This window comes from Rutidosis leptorrhynchoides, chromosome 3, assembly GCF_046630445.1.
Source record: "Rutidosis leptorrhynchoides isolate AG116_Rl617_1_P2 chromosome 3, CSIRO_AGI_Rlap_v1, whole genome shotgun sequence".
Taxonomy (NCBI): Eukaryota; Viridiplantae; Streptophyta; class Magnoliopsida; order Asterales; family Asteraceae; genus Rutidosis; species Rutidosis leptorrhynchoides.
Window position 1 is genome coordinate 528642922 of NC_092335.1, and position 22847 is coordinate 528665768.

Here is a 22847-nt window from a genome sequence, read left to right on the forward strand (position 1 = left end):
AGGTTTGCAGACACGGTTCATGAGATCCATGAAAACGGCAGGAGCATTGGTCAAACCAAAAGGCATGACACAGAATTTATAGTGCCCATAACGAGTGCGAAAAAGCAGTCTTAGGAATATCAGAATCCTTGACTCTAAGTTGGTGATATCCGGACCTCAAATCAATCTTTGAATAAACACTTGACCCTTGATGTTGGTCGAATAGATCATCAATACGTGGCAACGGATAACGGTTCTTGATAGTAAGCTTGTTAAGTTCGCGGTAATCAATGCACATCCTTAACGTACCATCCTTCTTTTTAACAAATAGAATAGGAGCTCCCCATGGGGACGACCTTGGATGAATGAAACCTTTATCCAATAGTTCTTGGAGCTGGTTGGAAAGTTCCTTCATTTCGGAAGGTGCTTAACGGTATGGTGCTTTAGCAACAGGAGCAGCACCGGGAGCTAAATCAATTTGAAATTCAACTTGTCGAGGAGGTGGAAGACCAGGAAGATCTTCGGAAAACACATCGGGATAGTCTCTAACCACTGGTACATCTTCAATACGCTTCTCTTCCGATTCGATCAGCTTAACGTGGGCTAGAATGGCTGGATAACCTTTCATAAGGTATTTGAGGGTTTTGATAAAGGAGATGATATTGAGATTAGAACCACTCTTTTCACCTTGGATGATGAGAGTATCTCCATTCCCCAATGGAACATTAACAGTTTTATCGTAACACATGATATATATAAAACACTTTATATTATTAAGGAACGATGCATTAAATAAGCCTTTTAGTGCACGATTCGGAAATAGAAATAGTTTTAAGGCATAGCCTTTACATAGATGGAAAAATAGGAAAGATAACTAAAGAATATTAAGATTGAAATAATCTTCATATTTCTTCTTCTCGTCCTCAAACTGCTTCATCACTTTTTCCATGTTATCCTTCACAAGTTTCTCTAGCCTTTCGGTTTGAGAGTCGAGGGACTCTTGGATAATTTCCTTCAAGATTATGTTTTCTTTTTCTAGGTTGTTTAGACGCACTTCTATTCGAGCAACATGACGTCTACTAAACTCCCTATTCTTCTCACAGCTATTCTGAAGGTTGATGATATCAGTCTTTACCCTTACATGCTTCTCGTTATTACAGAATAATGGACTGGTAGCGGGTTCGGGTTGCTTTCTCTTTAGAATTGGGTTTTCAGACGATTCTTCCATAGGCTCTTCTTCGGGTTCATAATTGGAGAAGTCGCTGTTATAGTTAGGGAGGTTTTGAAGGGCATCCCATTCAGGAGTACTCATCGGTTTATGTACCAATGAGTGAAAAGAGCCAGAGTTAGCAGAATCAGCAGGGCTTTCTCCTTCGCTTTCAGATCCTTGAGTTGGGTGAAGTTCAGGATAAGCAGGTAGTGTATCTGGACTATAGTTTGGTGAAACAGGACTGTAAGAAGGACTTCGAACAGGTCTTAATGTTTCAGAGTGTCCCACACCTACTTCGGTAGTAGGGTTGTGAGTTGCCTTGTTAGGCTTGTTAACGCTTGGGCTTGACATCCTATCATTAGGAAAGAGACTTTGATTAGAATCTTTTAGTCAAGTTTAGGAAAGTATAAACGTTAAGATTATAGGGCAATCCTAAGTGCTTTAAAGTCTAAGGCAGGAAAGGTTATAGTTTCCTAGATTGCTAAGGCACCTTAGATAACAAGTAAGGCACACATAAAAATGCAATCCTGGTTCTCTATAACAGCCTGGTTATGCTCTGATGCCAATCTGTAACGTCCTCCCAATAGGTTCTGGAAGGAACGTCACTAATATCAAAACATACCAACATATTATAATAAACGAGACCAATACTAAATGATGAATTTAACTTTAATGAGTACGCAGCGGAAAATGAAATGTTGTTACAATGACAGGAATAACAATATCGTAAATGTTCACATGCAGAAGTAATAAATGCGATATCTCTTGATCCTATGTCCAAGTAGCATCACATAAGCGGTAAGTATAAGAGCTTGAATCAAACAGCACCTGAGACAAAACATGCTAAAGTGTTAACCAAAAAGGTTGAGTGAAGTTCATAGGTTTAACAAAAAGTTTGACGTTGTTTTAGACCACAATATTTAGTTTGTAAAGTTGATCTCCCGCAGGATCAAAAAGTTATGCCAATGCGTGATATTTAGACTAAACGTTCAAGTTTGCCCGATGACAAGTTGTGTCTGTCCTTGTCGGTTTAATTTCATTATTAAGTAATACAATGACTTGGTCAAATGTATCGGGGACGTTACTCCCGATAGGCCTACCCCCAATAATTAAGCGTGCCGCAGCAATTAAAAATATCACTGTAGGGACTTAGTCGGACATAGCCGGGTATAGCATAGTTTAACAGTTTGGTACTTGTGTCTAAAGTGTAAAAAGTAAAAACAGCATGTGTCTCACCCCAAGTAAAAGTAAGTAAGTTTGCTAGCAATTAAAGAGGGGCTATGAATTCACCTTAGTAAGTAGAGAGAGAGTTATTCCTTGGAATAAAGAGTTGAACGAGTGAGCAGGAAAGTCAACCTATTGACATTTAAGAGTAGTTAAGTGTTTTGCCCATGTTTAAGTTTAAGTATGTGTTTGTTTTACTAAGTTTCTATTCCTAGTAAGTTACTATTTTTATAAAGTTTTCATTTTTAGAAAGTTTCTTATTTTACTAAGTTTCTATGACTAGAGAGTTTCTACTTTTATCAGTGTTTTCCATTTTAGGATACTTGCCGTATTAGATAAGCTTCCAATCACCCCTTTCCCTTCGAATGGCTAATTTAGATCTAGGGGCTTGAGCCATAGGACCCTTTAAATCGGAAATCCAAACCCTCTGCCTAGAATCTCATAGAAACCATTCGTCAAGAAAGTTCGAAGATCTATACATCTCTAATACATATCCCAAAATGTTTTTATGTTACAATATAAGTAGTAGGTTATAGGTGCTAGTAATAGTAATAGTGTATACATGTTATTTATTTTATTTTTAATTGCATATAATTTATAACATTATTTACATGTTTCGGTAAAAATGATAACCGAAGTAAAAAGCAAAAAGTAAAAAGTAAAAAGTAAAAAGTAAAAAAAATAAAAAGTAAGAAAAGAATACTTACTAGTAGTAATTTTTCAAAGAGAGAATGAGAGAAATTTTGGTGTGAGTTTGAATGAGAAATGAGGGGTATTTATACTTGAAAAAATTAGGTAAAAAGAATAAAATAATTAAAAGAAAAAGAAATATTTTAATTCTTAATGGGATTTTAAAATTAAAAGTATTAAATGTTAGTTCATGGGATAATGCATAAAATAAAATAATAAAAGTAGTTTTTCCATTAAAATTTTTAATTAAAAAGTAATTTATTTATTTATTTATTTTTTTTTTCATTTATTTTAAGAATTTTTTTTTATATAAATAAACAAATTGATTTAATGCTTTTCCAAGAATATTTGTCAATAATATTTTATTTTATTATTTTTTTATTTAATTAATAAATACAAATTTTGCATAAAAATATTAAATAATTCGGTATTTTGTATTTTTAATAATAATTATGATTTTAATTATTAAACTATAGTTTTAGTAAGTTTGTAAATATTATTACATTTATATATAATTAGATTTATTATATAGTTAAATATATAATACATTAACTAAATAATAAAAGTGATACAAAGTTTATATACTTAGTTAAATTATGTCAAATTATATAAATTAATAATATATTATTTATTTAAGCGTACATTGTTGACTAAAAATTACTATTCGGTCAATATTTAATTGTATATAACAACCCTTAATACATATAGTCAGACATATAACCCTAGGGTTAATTCAGTAAATTTAGAAGTCGAAAAGTGAGGGTTGTTACAAAATTGCATTAGCAGCAATCGGAGCACCGCGCCAAATGGTGGAGCGCCGCTCCAACCTGCAGGTCAGTTTTCAGAAACTTGTTTTGGCCATAACTTTTTGACCGTAGCTCCGTTTTCGATGAATCAAATATCGTTGGAAACGTAATAAGATTTCCTTTCCAATGGTAAGGCTTTGAAACATCAACACAAACTTTATTTGGGGTTGAAAAGATACGTACACACCTTGTCACTTCGGACAACGTCCAGTTTCCTTCGGCGTTCGAGCAAGCAACACGTACACTTCATACACGCATCGTACACCATAAATACATTATGTACAATAAATATTTGGGTCTTACAATTCTCCCCCACTTAAACTCGATCACGTCCTCGTGATCTTCTCCACTTAACCAATCCGAACCTACTCAACGGTCCTCAATCATAAGTCCCAATCCGAACTTTCCTAGACAATTCTTCCCAATGAATCACCTTTAACAACTAAATCGTCACCCGCGATTTATCAAATCCACCAACCGAGCACTAAAACCTTGCTCAATCCCTCACATTGGGAAAAACTCGACCAATCTCGAACCGAGATATCAATTCCTTAGCGTACCTTTACCAAGGACCACGCTAAAAGCGACCAAGTCTCAACCTTAAGTCAACAATCCAAACGTGGAAGATCGAACCACATGAATCCTTACGGATTACACTTACCACTAAACATCCTTTGTAGTGCGCAATACAACCAATACGCCACTATCCTAACATCATAAGCAACGGCTAAAACCAAAAGCGCCCAAAACGACTATGGAAACGCTAATCCTAAGGTGTACAAAATCGACTATTGTCACACCCGTAACAACATGTGAGCGAAACAAGGCTATCGCAATCACCAATCACACAACATGGTCCTCACGATCCCACCATCGGTGTATAAAACAACCGATAGATCACACCACACGGTCCTTACGAACCCACCATCGGTGTATAAACCAACCAATAGATCACTCAACACCGGATGAAGTCAGCGGACCCCGTCAACGGTTATGCTTCACTGATATAACACTACACCCATGATGAAGTCAGCGGACCCCGAAGGTCATGCTTCACCAATCAACAATACCATGATGAAGTCAGCGGACCCCGAAGGTCATGCTTCACCAATCAACAATACCATGATGAAGTCAGCGGACCCCGAAGGTCATGCTTCACCAATCAACGCCATTTTGGCCTCGAACAACGAGTAGCGTAACATCGCGCTCTGCTACGTCATAGTGAATCCTAACGGATACCACTAACCATTCACACAATCGAGCAAGAACCACCTATATCGAACATAGGCACAAAACAAAAATTCTCTAAAAGAGAATCCGACACACACATCCCTTAACCGAGGAATTTCACCTTGCTCGCCAAACACGTCCATTATCTCTCAACGAGATTTACCACATTACCACCTCGGTGATAATTTCCAAATCCAAAATCATAAGTACAATTTAACCAAAATTGTACTCTACCACAAATCGACCAAAACTAGGTCCCAACACAAGTTTCGGATCTACCGTAAGCATTATCCGAATTCTCACCCTAAGGTCCCCTCGTGCGGGAGTATAACTCCCCCACTTGGAACTACGTTCCATATCCACAACTCGTACAATGCTACCAAAAGTAGACTTTACCAACAATTGGGTTCACACGACCCATCACCATATCTTGCTCTAATCTTGAGCACCCGAAGGATTTCAATCAATCCTTAAACACTTCGAACGAAAAGTGTAACACAATTACACAAACCATACCCCCGCAATCATCCAATTGCTTTAGTTTGTCAAATTCCACCTAGTCACTCATGTACCTAAGGGTTTCTCCTCGGTACCCTAGGTACAATGTAACCGCAACACAATCGGAGTCGAACACCACGCTAATAGGTATAACAGAGGCACCTAATGTCGCATCACGTAGACTCCTTTACCAACATACATCGAGATCAACACTCGATTTCTCGGGCTTCATCCCACCCATCGAACCTCATGGTTCATCAACTTCAACACAAAAGCGAACACGCGCTTAACAACCGAACACCAAAACCCATTCCCATGGCTTGGTAGAAACATTTCCCAAATACTAAGGAATGCTTGGTTGCACCAAGCCTTACGCCCTTCGCTCCACAATCAAACGCCACCATAGGGTTCTTCCATTAGGAACGTCACCCTTAACACTTAACGTCTCCTTGTCGCACCCGTCCCCGCTAACTTGGGACATTCCGACTTACGATGTCCTTCTTTTTGGCAAATGAAACACACCATGTCATCACCCTTTGGTACCGAACATTCCCAAGACTTGTGACCCCTCACGCCACAATTGTAACACCTAGACGCACTAGAATCCGATATACCCGTCCGTGTACCACCTGTGCTCACGCTCGGACCCTTAGTCCTCTTACTTGGAGCACCATAAGAAACAACCCTTCTCTCACTTGAAGGTTCACCAACCTTCGATCGCGAATACGACTCGAAACCTGTAGCCGCGGCGAATAACTCCGCAAACGATTTCGCCTGAACTCTGCTAATCTTACTCTTCAAGTCATCATTCAAGGTTCGATAGAAATCCTGCATCAACAAATGATCATTCCCCAATTACTCCGGGCAAAAACGAGCCTTCGCCATAAAGGTCGTCTTGAGAGTATTTAAATCCATAGAACCTTGTTGCAAATTTCGCAACTCATTATGCATTTCTGAAAAATCGGCTGAAGTTCGAAACTCCTCGAAGAATTCCTTCTTAAACTCGTCCCACGATAAAGCTATAAACGTTTCACCACCGACAAGATCAATCTTACCATCCAACCAATCCCTCGCCCTACCCCGCAACAAACTAGTAGCGAGTCTTATCCTCTTCTCAGGAGGGCAATCAATAGTACGAAAACACCCTTCGACATCCGAGATCTAAGTTGTGTTTATCAAAGGATCCGGTTTCCCATCATACATCGGGGGTTTAGTCCTCATGAAGCTCCTAAGACAACGCTCCATTTCACCACTACTTTGAAGTTCGGAATACTTCCTATCCATTTCTTCTCGAAACGCACTCATTTGCTCCGCAACGGCGGCCGCAACTCTAGCGTTAAACTCCGCGTCGTTCGTCTTGATCCCATTTCCCGTCGCCATTCTAAGGAATGCAAAGCGATTAAATCACGAACGTATAAAACCACACACACAACACCACCCCATCTTGCTAAACACTTGTCGTACATCACTTGTTAGACACGATTTGCACCCGTAATAAGGTTTACAAGTCCTTATTACGCACACACACCGTATCAACTCGTTAGTACAATGACCGCCTCGCTCGATGATATAAACAAACACAAACAAAATTCTACGCGATATAAACACAAGTGAGAATTATTATCACAATAGCATATTAATAATATTCGCATTACTAATATAAACGTTAGTCAACCTATAAACAAGGCACTAGCTAGAACCCATTCCGACCCGTAATCCTATAAGTCCCGCAACAATTAAGCACACACAAAAGTGTAAGTCTAGGCACCTATCTCAAGTCACTTAAATCCCTTAGACCATGCTCTGATACCACTTGTAACAACCCAACCCGTAATACAAACGATCACGCGGAAATATCAAATAATTTTTTTTTTGCTGGAACAGCATGTGGCGCGGCGCGCAAAATGGCCGCGCGGCGCGCCAAACTGGCCTGTCCAAAAAGTCATGAAATGCGAAAATGTTTTACCACTTCCCGACGTATTTAGACAAAACGCTTTTCACAACCTATTCATATATGAAAAACTAACACGTTCCATTCATAAAATAAGTTTTACGAGGCCGGGCCCACATCGGCCGTTTTACGACTTTCATACGAAAATACAAGTTTTCAATCACATGATTTGTAACACCAAATAAAGCAGAGCATGGCGATTGGGGATACGCTACCCAATCCTAATCAATCCAAAAGCAAGCCTTCTAAAGCAACTACGCGAGTCCACTAGTCCCACGCTTACCCGAGCCACCGTATCTATGCAAATCTATAAAAAGGTAAACAACGAGAGGGTAAGCTAATGCTTAGTGAGTGAGAATATACTACATACATATATATGCATAAAATGTACACGCCACACAAAACCAAATACCGCATACCGGAGCATCCAAGCATAAAGGCAAGCTAGTCTAAGCATACCGTAAGATCACTAAGCAACGAGCTAAAGATACATCAACAAAATATAAGTTCACCAACAACGATGTGAACAATGCCAATAAGCTACACCCGGAGGGTTAGCTACATCACGACAATACAACATTATATGTATACAATATATATATATATATATATATATATATGTATATATATCTCGAATAAAATAATTTGCTTACGCTTACAACACAATAACCATGGTTAACCAAATCTTCGCAAGGGAATGACTTCGCGAAACAAGTCCTCGATGTTCATAACAACCATTAGTGCACTTAACACTTTGTACACTAACCCCACGGGTGGCATCTTAACACTTCGATACTTCACCCCGGGTGGCGTCTTAACACGTCGACACTTCACCCCGAGTGGTGTCTTAACACTTCGACACTTCACTCTTCATTTTACTTGAGGTGGCATCTTAACACGTCGATACTTCACCTCGAGTGGCGCCTTAACACATCGGCACTTCACCCGTTATTCTCTTGGAGTGGCATCTTAGCACATCGATACTTCACTCCGGGTGGTGTCTTAACACATCGACACTTCACCCTAGGTGGTGTCTTAACACATCGACACTTCACCCGTCACATTGCTTTGAGTTGTGTCTTAGCACATCGACACTTCTCTCGTTACATGAAATGTGGTGTCTTAGCACATCGACACTTCACATCTCACGCTACAAAAAATAAATACATTATATACCTACGCATATAATTATTCCACGCACTATATTAACCCTTCGTCATTGGGGTTATATAAGTCCACATCACACGCCCATGTGATAACGTACACAAAAAGTGTGCACCTCGCCAAAGTGGTCAACTAAAATGCACAACCGTGCCAATTGGACCTATACACAAGTCCAACAATTCCACATATACGAGAAGCAAGCTCTATAAGCGAGAACCCCTTCACCCGACCCGCACCCATCCTACACATACATATGCATATAAGATATTAACACTCACCTTGTCGCCTTGAAGAATGCTACCGAATAATCCGCAATCGCCGATGGAATGTACCTAATCTATTTATCACATAACAAGTAACACAATTAGGGTGGATATACAAATCAACCCAAATTGACAACTAGTGCAATTTCGACCCAAATGCACTTCCAAGCACAAACCGCGCCCAAACTAACCAATAATCACTAACACAAGTGAGAATGGTCCTAATATGCCAATCAAACCCAATCATAGGTGTTAAACACCTATCTTGCCCAAAATGACACTTAAACCCTAATTTGACCCATAAGAAGTCAATATCACACCATTAGCAAGTTTTGACACCAAAACATATTTAACTCGGTTCTATGCTTCAACTTAATCCATTTTAAGTTTATAAACCTTATTAAATCGGCAATTGAGTCATAATCATCAACAAACCCTAATTTTGACTCTAGTCAAAATTAGTCAACCATAAGAACCCTAATGGTTTCCAAAACACCAATAATCACTAACACTATTGATTATACACCATTTACAAGTCTTAAACATGGTTAAATCATTAACCAACCCAAAACCCGCTAAATATCAAAATTGCAAGTTTCCATAAACCCTCTTCATCAACCAAATGGGTTTTACAACTAACAATCTCAAACCCTAACTTGAATATCAAATCTAACAAATGAATTTCAGAGTTAGAACTTACCAATACTACCAAAACATAGCTAGGAGCGAGATGAACAACTTTAAAACTCGAGCTTTGGCTAGAATTCGACTCCTTCTTCTCCAAATCAAGCTCTCTCACTCTTGAACTCTTCCTCTCTCTCTAGATGTGGATGAGAGTATTTGTGTGGGTGAGAAATGAGCTCCAATGGAGTTCTAGATCAATCTTGATGACCCTAAACCGACCCTAAATGAAAAGAACAAAGTGCCCCTCATTTAAACCTTTTAAAAAGGCTGAAAATTACATCAGCAGCAATCGGAGCGCCGCGCCAAATGGTGGAGCGCCGCTCCAAACTGCAGGTCAGTTTTCAGAAACTTGTTTTGGCCATAACTTTTTGACCGTAGCTCCGTTTTCGATGAATCAAATATCGTTGGAAACGTAATAAGATTTTCTTTCCAATGGTAAGGCTTTGAAACATCAATACAAACTTTATTTGGGGTTGAAAAGATACGTACACACCTTGTCACTTTAGACAACGTCCAGTTTCCTTCGGCGTTCGAGCAAGCAACACGTACACTTCATACACGCATCGTACACCATAAATACATTATGTACAATAAATATTTGAGTCTTACAAAGTCTTGATAATTGAACGAATTTATAGTTTATCAAACTCAAAATATTATTTATTTCAGGAGCTATATTATATTTGAATTATCATGGCAATCGAACATATTTTATTATTTCACATAGCTTTCCAATACTTGTAAAATCAGATTATAGTATTTATAAAGCTTTAAAACATGATAAGACAGTTAACTTTGACAATTGATCAACAAAACAAAACGTGCCTTATATAGAAATTCATTTACTCGATTAGTAATATATAAAAATCCCATTAACAATCTCATAGACAAGTTGTTTAAATATTAATTTACAGTTTCAAACACAATTTTAATTAACGTTAACCATAATTCAGTTGACCATATCTTTTAATCCGTTCATCGAAATCACGCGATTTCTAAATGAAAAGTTATTAATTTTTCGCCAGCTTTCCAATAACATGCATATCATATACCTTATATTAGTAGTATATGTATTAAATTCGTGATTAATCGTAAAACTATCTAACGATGAAATTTAGCATACAAGCATGTATAAACATATATACTCGAGCACTAGACATGGATACACTATTAATATATAAAAGATAAGATATGAATGCTCACGTATCAATATTGTGATTCAATATTGTAGGAAAGTACGTAAACGCAAGGAGATGATAAACACTAGGTTTGACTTGCGAACAGTACCCATGAACATTACCCATAACCTCCATAACTATAACCCATAGTTTCCTTAGCTTTGACTCATTTGAGAACTCCGTTTGAAATCATTTGAGCAGTACTTCATTGTAGTATTTTATGTATAATACTAATAATAATAATATTAATACTACTGATAATAATAATAATAAGATTAATAATAATATTAATCTTAATAATAACAACAACAATAATAATAATAATAATAATAATAATAATAATAATAATAATAATAATAATAATAATAATAATAATAATAATAATATAAATGTAAATATAATACAGTGTAATTTATGTGTGTGTGTCGAAGCAGAAATGTGCGAGCTTTATAGATGTTTGCTGAGATTGATCCCCATGCGATCGCATGGGTTTCATGCCCATTTGCCATGCGATCGCATGGCCAGCTGGTACGCACCCAATATGGTTTGCTTTCTTGTTTGTCGACATATTATTCAATGTAGCAAATAGTGTTTACTGTAGTGATAAGGCTAAAAAGGAACATATATTTCATAACATTATCCCCCAAGAAAGACAAGATTTTAGTTGCAATTGTTCCATTTTCAAGTAATATTCGTTTATATTTAATAAGTGCGAAGACAAAAGGCGAAAACGAAGATTTGAAGACAAAAAGGTCCAAAAAGCTCAAATGTACAAGATACAATTAAAAAGGTTCAAATTATTGATGAGGAACGTCTAAAAATGACAAGAGTACAAGTTACAAAACGCAAAGTACACGATATAAAATTGTACGAAAGGACGTTCGAAAATCCGGAACCGGTACATGAGTCAACTCTCAACGCTCGACGCAACGGTGTAAAAATTACGAGTCAACTATGCACAAGAATAAAATATAATATTTAAATAATTCATAATAAGAATAATATTAAATAATAAAAAGTTGTTAATTGAGCATAGTTCAGGGGTCGTAAATGAAAATTTCAATTCATATTTGCCTATAAAAGGCGATGCATATTCGATGTTTTAAGTACCCCTTTTTATCCCTTTTCAATTCAATCTCAATCTCTTTCTATATGTATTTATATTATATTTATAATTAATATTAATTTTAAGTTTAATAATAATAATAATTTAGTTATTGTACAAATGATTTACGGGTTTTAAGTCAGAACTCTGTCCGTGTAACGCTACCAAATTAATCACCACTGTAAGCTATGTCTTTCCTTTTTAATTTAATGTCTAGTAGCTAAATCGTTTTTATGCTTATTTAAAACGAAGTAATCATGATGTTGGGCTAATTACTAAAATTGGGTAATTGGACTTTGTACCATAATTAAGGTTTGGGCAAAAGACCGACACTTGTGGAAATTGAACTATTGACTATTAATAGATGGGGGGTATTGTCTAATTGAGTGACAACTCATTGGAGTCTGTCGAACATATCTTCAAATTAATTAACCTAATAATTAATAATGATTATGGTTGTCCTATTTAGTGATGTTCATATGGAATCTGTTATAATCATTTAATTAATCAATTGGGTTGGATAATTGATTATTCATTCTGATCAAGTGGATGAATTAATATTCATAAACTAATTAAAACAGGGGTGGATTACATACAGTGATAACTGGTGTAATTGTTGACAGAAGTGATAACTGCGTCACAGTTTAAATCCTTAATCAGTTGGAATATTTGACTTCGGGTATAAGGGTAATTTGACAAGGATACTCGCACTTTATTTTTATGACCGATGGACTATTATGGACAAAAACCAGATAGACGTATCAAATAAACCAGGACAAAGGACAATTAACCCATGGTAATAAATTAAAATCAACACGTCAAACATCATGATTACGGAAGTTTAAATAAGCATAATTCTTTTATTATATTTCTCATCGTATCTTTATTTACTGTCATTTTATTACTCGCAATTTTATTTTCTGTCATTTTATTTATCGCAATTTATTTTACGCACTTTAATTTTTGTCATTTATTTTTACGCTTAAAATCGACAAACCGGTCATTAAACGGTAAAACCCCCATTTTATAATAATACTACTACTTATTTATATATATATTTTTACAAATAAACTTAATAATATAGCGTTAACTTCACCAGCTCCCTGTGGAACGAACCGGACTTACTAAAAACTACACTACTCTACGATTAGGTACACTGCCTATAGTGTTGTAGCAAGGTTTAGGTATATCCCATCCGTAAATTAATAAAACTTGTGTCATATTTTGTAGTATTTTGTATTAAAAATAATACTATTTCGTACCCTCACGCTACATCATCAAGTTTTTGGCGCCGCTGCCGGGGACTCGGTGAAAAACGCTATATTTTGTTAAAACTATATTTTGTAATTTCTTATTTTGTAAAAATATTTTATATTAATCATAAGTGTTAAAAACTTAAAAAGAAAAAAAAATAATATATATATATATATATATATATATATATATATATATATATATATATATATATATATATATATATATATATATTTCATAATACTAATATAATATAATAATAATAATAATAATAATAATATAATTCTCCATAATCAAAAGTTGATTTGTATCAACTTTTTGAAAAGTTGATTTGCACGTTGATTTAAAAGTTTTTTTGGTCCATCAATAATTCATGCACCTAATCTCTTTCTAAAATAAAAAAAAAAAAAAAAAAAAAAAAATTTCATCCTTTATCTAATAATTAATAAGCTACGTCTAAATTATTTGAAAAATACCCCCCTTTTATAAATGTGGTCCCTGCACACACATTTTTTGGTGTCTTATGTTGAATGTTGAACAAGTAGGTTTCAGATTATTTACTTTTGCATATTCAATGTTATGATCACATTGATATCGGATTGACATCTAATGCACTTATTTCTACAATGGCATATCTGTTGCTGTGCATGATCCAATTTGGTTTTGTTGGAAGTTCTATCTAATCTTTGTCTTGTTTTCATTAATGTTCTGTCTATCTGATTATGTCTAAGCTATTTAAACTTCAAATCTTTCCATTAAATATCTTTTGAGTTATGCTTGCAGTGAACATCAACTAGACTTCTAAAAACCCTTGGGCCCCATTTCGTACATTCATAATTAGTTTAGCATTTTAGTCAACGTGCCATCCAAACTCTTGTACCTAGGTGTGTTTGTGTCTATATTTCTTCAAGTGTTTGTGCCTATATTTCTTTTGTTTGAAAAAAGTTTTTGGCTACACTTATTATTAGAATCGTTCGTATTAAATAATCGTTCGTACAGGGGGTTGATGTGCTAAATCATGTCCCTGCAGTGTACCTAACCTTATCAATAATAAAATAAACAGCTGTGGGCCTTGGGTTACAGTTGGGACAAATAAATTAGCCATCTTTTGCTTTTTGTTAGTGGCAAGTCAAGAGCAAATAGACAAGAATGAAAATAAATTGATTGTGTTGCTTGCTCAGCGTGGGACTCCATCTTGGGATATTAGGCGACAAACCAAGAAAAGAAGGGAAGAGAAAGTGAATTATTTGATTGTAAAAAAAAAAAAAAAAAGAATCTTATTTTTATCATTTTTACTTTATATTTTTTTTTTGTACCTTTTTAATCATTTAAAATCGTTTTTTTTTTTTTTTTTTTTTTTTTTTTGTCGTTCGTAGTTTTGAGTTAGTATTTTGTCGTAGTTTATTTTTATTTCTAGATTTTTAGGTTTGCCGTAAAATCCCTTAAGTGCTTATTCCTTAGACTAAGATTTAGGTGCTTTGGAATTTTGCGACGCCATTTTTCGCGCTACTTTCTTATTTTTATTTTTCGACGCCTATTTTTCAATCTTTTTCATTTTTCGACACTTTTCGACGCGCAATCTTTTTCTCTCTTATTTCTCGCCATTCTAGTTTTTAGGACTTAGAATTTTTTCTACTTCTTCTCTAAATTTCTTAAAATTACGAAAATTTATTTTAAGTGGTTAAATTGATAGACATCAAAATTTTCTGGTTCGTAGTAATAGTTGGATTTGTACGTGGACCGGGTTATTGGAGCCAAACAGTCCTCAATTATATTGAGACCAAACGAATCCTGCCCCTCTGCTGCATCTTTTGGCTATTCGAAACGTGGGCAAAATCAGAAAAGTCTATTAATTGGATAACTTATTATAATTTTTCTTTCCTTTTTAAAAACTAATAGGATATTCAGTGAATGCACCGAGCAAAACGTTCACCACCTTTCATACGTTCACCACCTGTAACTCGATCAAGACATCTAGCAAATATTGTCGCCGTTGATTTTTCTTTAGAATCGTCATCTAGTCGAACAAGAACTCCAACTCAAATTTCCGATAATCCATCTTTTGAACCCGACTTCACAATTAAGAACCCGGAGCATATTCAAGGACAATTCCAAGATCCTGAACCACTAATTATTCCTCCTGAACCACAAACCGTTAAATCAGAATCCTCTAGTGATTCGTATTCAACAAATTCAATTATGGAAGTAACGGAACCTCTAAGTATGGAAGATCGAATGAGAGCCACACGCACGGGCCAAGGTCACGCCATTATTAAGCCAGAAGTTAATGCGTCAGATTATGAAATCAAAGGACAAATTCTACACATGGTAACTAACCAATGCCAATTCAGTGGTGCACCGAATGAAGATCCTAACGAACACCTTCGTACGTTTAAAAGAATTTGTACACTATTCAAAATCCGAGAAGTGGAAGATGAGCATATCTATCTCATGTTGTTTCCCTGGACTTTAAAGGGAGAAGCCAAAGATTGGTTAGAATCGTTACCTGAAGGGGCGATTGACACATGGGATGTTTTAGTTGAAAAATTTCTTAAACAATTCTTTCCGGCATCTAAAGCCGTGAGACTTCAAGGAGAAATTGTTACGTTCGCGCAAAAGCCAAATGAAACATTATATGAGGCGTGGACAAGATTCGGAAGGATGTTGAGAGGATGTCCTCAACACGGATTAGATACTTTTCAAATAGTACAAATCTTCTATAAAGGCGTAGACATCGCCACACGAAAAGACATCGACATAACCGCTGGTGGATCCATTATGAAGAAAACCGCAACTGAAGCTTACAAAATTATTGATAACACAGCCTCCCACTCGCATGAGTGGCACCAAGAAAAAGATATCTTTCGATCATCTAAAGCGGCTAGAGCCGATTCTAGCCATGACTTTGATTCCGTTTCCGCAAAAATAGATGCTTTCGAAAGACGAATGGAAAAGATGAATAAAGATATTCACGCAATACGAATCAGTTGTGAGCAATGCGGTGGACCACACTTAATGAAAGACTGTCACATTGAACAAACGATGGAACAACGTGAGAATGTTGTCTACATGAACCAAAGGCTGGAAAATAGTTATCAGAATAATTATCAACCGCCAAGGCCAAACTTCAATCGAAATCAAAACATTCTTTACAATCCAAAAGGACCCGAAAATAATTCGTATAACCAACAAGGTCCGAATAACCAACCAATTCAAAACAACACTTTCAATCAACCAAGACCTAGCTTGTATAAACCACCACAACAAACCGAAGAGAAAAAGTCAAATCTAGAAGAAATGATAGCAAAGCTAGTTGAATTTCAAACACAATTTATTACATCTCAAACCCAAACGAATGAGAGGTTTGATCAGTCACTTAGAACTCAACAAGCTTCCATTTTGAATCTAGAAAAACAAGTAGGTACTGTTGTTAGATTAATAAGTGAAAGAGAACAAGGAAAGCTACCGAGTGATACTGAAGTAAATCCTCGGAATGAGAATGTTAACATGGTGTCAACAAATTCTGAAAAACTAGCTCCAGAAGATGGGAAGGTTTTAGATGTGAGTAACAATGAAGAAGTTACACCACCATCACCACCACCCGAGTATGTAAAGCCAATGGTGGCACCATACAAACCACCCATCCCGTTTCCAAGAAAAGGAGTTGAGTATGAGCAAGTAATAGGTAATAAAGATTGTGATACCTCTGGAAAGAAAAAGAAGAAGAAGAAAAAGAAAATACAAGAAACAAAAACCGTAGAAGTAAACCCGGTAAAGACAGTTCCACCAAAACCTCAACCTAGGGTAGGTGATCCGGGTGAATTTATTGTTCCTTGTCTACTTAGTGATTGTGTCATGTATGATGCACTAGCAGATTTAGGTGCAAGTGTGAGTGTTATGCCTCTGTCCTTATATAAGAGATTAGGTGTAGGTAAGTTAAGTCCAACGGATATGAGTGTTCGACTCTTTGATCAGACCATTAAGCACCCAGTTGGAATTATTGACAACCTACCCATTCAAGTAGGCAATTTAACCTTTCTAGTCGAATTCATTGTCATTGACATAGAAGAGGACCCAAACATTCCTCTAATTTTAGGACGACCATTCTTAGCGTCCACTGGGGCGTTATTTGATGTAGGAAATGGAAGAATGACACTTAAAAGTGGTGACAAATCAATCACCTTTATGATTCGAAAGTCTAAATCTCCACCAACCAAAACCGTTGAACCAGTAAAAACGATTGGTAATAACCATGTGGTTTTACCAACTCCAACGGTAGTGCTTAATAATAATGAAACGCCTAAGTGTGGGGAAAATGAAGTAACACCTAATGATGACTTGATAACAAAGAACCCCGTTGTTGATACGAAATTAAATAACCCCGTTATTAATAGTTCAATGAAGAAACTTTATAAACGGGCTATTGATGCTAAAAATAAAGGGAACTTTAAGTTATGTAACCGGTTAGTATCCAATCTGTCACCTAAAGAAAAGGCGAAACTAGTTGAAATTGTGGATATTACTGGAAAAGCTGGTCAATGGCTTAAAGAAAAAGTCACAGATACGCAAGTTGATTATGGACCAAGAGAAATTGACAATGAAGTTAATCACAATTTCAACACCACAGCTACCTAAGTGTGGGGAGATTCGAATGTTCTAAAAAGATAATGCTGTCTAAAGTTATTTGTTCTGTTCTCGTGTAGTTCCGAGAATGGAATCCGATTGGTCTTTTCCGCTAGCAGACACTAAAGAACTAGTTTCCTCCCTCCATTCTGAATTTTTTTTTTTTAGGTTTTATATAAAAATTAATATGCTTTTTAAAAATTTAAATTTTGTGTGATTTTAAAAACAAAATTTACTTTAATTCATTAAGTTTAAAAAAATGATTTCTAAAATTCGTCGTGAGTTAAAGACTAGGTCGTTGAGCCGAAATTGCTTTACCCAATGAAGGGGCGACAAATTTTGTTATCATTATTTTTAATTTTATTGATTTAAAGTATGCCAAAAAAATATTATATGAACGTAGGGAGATATACCCAACTTTAAAAATATGTATATATGTTTGTAGTTTATCTTATGTGTAGAACAGGGTAAAACAACGCACTTTCAAAGACGGGCATTAAGTTCAGAAAAGCAACCATTTTTGAAGAAAAACATGTGTGATAAAAAAACAAAAGGAATGAACGATGAGGCGCGCCATCTATCATTCGACGAGCTTTGTAATTACAAACTCGGTATTTTTAATCACTTTTCTACGCTAATCACCCTCATGAATTTATAATTATAGTCTGATTTCATGCAAATGAGGGCATTGCATGATCTCAAGTGTGGGGAAGGGTTATAAATTCTCTCGGGTTTACACTTGGTTTGAATTGCCAAATTTTGTGAAAATTTAAAAAATTTTCAATTAAATGAAGTCAAAATCATGTTTATACATATTTATGAACGATGAAAATTAGGTGTTAATACTGAAATTATCGTTACCTCAAAAAGGACATAAATTGAGAAACAACTTAAAATGCTTGAAATCATTTAAAATGGAATAGAAGAGAATAAAAAGGCAAAGAAAGAAACTAAGTGTGGGGAGAATGTACCAAGTTATTCAATTAAAAACTATATATCACATGTTTCTGTAAAGTTATTGCAGGTACTTTTGTTTTGGACGATACTAATCAGTTTTACCCGATTTATTGTAATACTTTTGAATGAAAGATGGATCTACACGATGAATCAATTCCATCATTTAAAAGGAAGTAAAGTCTTCCGAAAAAGACACGCGCTTCTTGATTTAGGTCATGAAGTTGTCGTCCAGACCAGCTGTAGGTTGACGAAAAATCTAGAAAAGTCATCTCTAAAATCAGCAGGAAATCCACGGACCTCAGCATCAAACAGGGTCGCCAAGTGGTCAGATTTATCCTAACCATGAGAAGGATTTATCTCGTACAATGGGGAGGCACCGTGCAAATTAGCTTGATAAGACTAATGAATCAGATCCCCAGATAGGATAATCTCCTTAAAGATTAAAAATCAGCTTTTAAGACTGATATTACTCAATCCTTGAGATTGACCTTAAAGATTGAGAATTCAAACTCATGGAATTCGATGATATCTAAACTCGAGCTTGAACGAGAAAATTTTTTGATCAAAATTACAAACCAATTTGTTTTCTGAAAACCCATTTTCAATGCGTTCATTACCATTGAACGTAAAATCCTAGGAATTCACCTGGAATTCATTAGGTCACCTGAACCAAATCGGGTGTCAACCGTAAGAACGGTGGTTGCATAGCATGGTCGGAGACAGGACCTTGTGCCAGACCGAAAAATTATAGGATGATCTTTACTATCGCTCCTACCAAGGATAGTTCTAGCATCCGACACGTTAAAAAAACCATAATCATATGCATGTCATTAGACATTGCCTTAACAGTTTCTTGTTCATCGCTTTCCTTTACAACCGGACGGTAGTTTACCAAAAGGTAATATACGGAACAAGTAAACTGGATGTGTGCTATTCGATATTTGGGATAGCAGTGGATTACACGAACCTAAAAGTTTTTAGCCAAAATATTGATCCACAAATATATTTTGCAAACACCGATGATGGGTCAAATCAGAAAACTTGTCTAGGGTAAAATCTAGCTTGAATTTTCAAAAGATCAAATGTTTTCATAAAGATCCAATTTCCTTAAGGATCTACATTTTCATAGTCATGTGGGACTGTAAACCGCCTTTCAAATGTGCACTTTGCTTTGGAAACCGAAAGTAAATCGGCTATTTGATTGCAAGTGTCGTTGACCTAAACCCGAGGCAACTGTGGATGACACACCCACCTTTAACCATAGTTCTATCATTACTATCATTGTTTATACCGCCGTATTGAAGTCACTGATGTACAAAGTGTGAAGAATAAATAAGTGATTCAAGTGTTTTTCAAGACTGTATTGCTTGAGGACAAGCAACGCTCAAGTGTGGGGATATTGATAAGGCTAAAAAGGAACATATATTTCATAACATTATCCCCCAAGAAAGACAAGATTTTAGTTGCAATTGTTCCATTTTCAAGTAATATTCGTTTATATTTAATAAGTGCGAAGACAAAAGGCGAAAACGAAGATTTGAAGACAAAAAGGTCCAAAAAGCTCAAATGTACAAGATACAATTAAAAAGGTTCAAATTATTGATGAGGAACGTCTAAAAATGACAAGAGTACAAGTTACAAAACGCAAAGTACACGATATAAAATTGTACGAAAGGACGTTCGAAAATCCGGAACCGGTACATGAGTCAACTCTCAACGCTCGACGCAACGGTGTAAAAATTACGAGTCAACTATGCACAAGAATAAAATATAATATTTAAATAATTCATAATAAGAATAATATTAAATAATAAAAAGTTGTTAATTGAGCATAGTTCAGGGGTCGTAAATGAAAATTTCAATTCATATTTGCCTATAAAAGGCGATGCATATTCGATGTTTTAAGTACCCCTTTTTATCCCTTTTCAATTCAATCTCAATCTCTTTCTATATGTATTTATATTATATTTATAATTAATATTAATTTTAAGTTTAATAATAATAATAATTTAGTTATTGTACAAATGATTTACGGGTTTTAAGTCAGAACTCTGTCCGTGTAACGCTACCAAATTAATCACCACTGTAAGCTATGTCTTTCCTTTTTAATTTAATGTCTAGTAGCTAAATCGTTTTTATGCTTATTTAAAACGAAGTAATCATGATGTTGGGCTAATTACTAAAATTGGGTAATTGGACTTTGTACCATAATTAAGGTTTGGGCAAAAGACCGACACTTGTGGAAATTGAACTATTGACTATTAATAGATGGGGGGTATTGTCTAATTGAGTGACAACTCATTGGAGTCTGTCGAACCTATCTTCAAATTAATTAACCTAATAATTAATAATGATTATGGTTGTCCTATTTAGTGATGTTCATATGGAATCTGTTATAATCATTTAATTAATCAATTGGGTTGGATAATTGATTATTCATTCTGATCAAGTGGATGAATTAATATTCATAAACTAATTAAAACAGGGGTGGATTACATACAGTGATAACTGGTGTAATTGTTGACAGAAGTGATAACTGCGTCACAGTTTAAATCCTTAATCAGTTGGAATATTTGACTTCGGGTATAAGGGTAATTTGACAAGGATACTCGCACTTTATTTTTATGACCGATGGACTATTATGGACAAAAACCAGATAGACGTATCAAATAAACCAGGACAAAGGACAATTAACCCATGGTAATAAATTAAAATCAACACGTCAAACATCATGATTACGGAAGTTTAAATAAGCATAATTCTTTTATTATATTTCTCATCGTATCTTTATTTACTGTCATTTTATTACTCGCAATTTTATTTTCTGTCATTTTATTTATCGCAATTTATTTTACGCACTTTAATTTTTGTCATTTATTTTTACGCTTAAAATCGACAAACCGGTCATTAAACGGTAAAACCCCCATTTTATAATAATACTACTACTTATTTATATATATATATTTACAAATAAACTTAATAATATAGCGTTAACTTCACCAGCTCCCTGTGGAACGAACCGGACTTACTAAAAACTACACTACTCTACGATTAGGTACACTGCCTATAGTGTTGTAGCAAGGTTTAGGTATATCCCATCCGTAAATTAATAAAACTTGTGTCATATTTTGTAGTATTTTGTATTAAAAATAATACTATTTCGTACCCTCACGCTACATCATCATGTAGCAAATGGTGTTTACTGTAGCAAATAGTATTTTATTGTAGCAAATAGTATTTACTGTAGCAAAGTCATTTTTAATGTAGTAAATAGTGTTTTACTGTTGCAAAGTCATTTTTACTGTAGCAAATAGTGTTTTACTGTAACAAATAGTGTTTTACTTATTTATCTTAAACGTTTTAGTTAACTTATCTAAATATCAATCGAATCAATAAAGGAATGTTACTATCGTTTAATAAATAACTTGAAATTATATATATGTATATATTTTTATTTAATATACATAAATCAGTTTTTAAATACGCATTGCAAGTTATTTATGAATACTTAATATTCCAACTTATTGTATATATATATATATATATATATATATATATATATATATATATATATATATATATATATATATCTATTTACAAATAGATGTTCGTGAATCGTCGGTCAATAGTCAAAGGTTAACTGAATATATAACATTAATTCAAAAATTTTGAGAATCAATATTACAAACTTTGCTTATCGTGTCGAAAACATATAAAGATTAAGTTTAAATTTGGTCAGAAATTTCCGGGTCGTCACAGTATCAGGGGAAAGTAAGATTGGCGAATGACAAACGGCAAGACATAAGAGGCATTGGAGACGTGATATTAAAGACATCCCAAGGATCCAATTGGACGTTGAAAGATGTGAGGTACATTCCATATTTAAAACGGAAGCTTATCACAGTTGGTCAATTGGATGAAGAATTTTAGACTACCTTTGGTGATCGCAAGTGGAAAGTTAAAAGGGATGGTCGTATTATGGCACCGGGACATAAAAAGGGAACTTTATACATGATCGAGGTATTCGATGA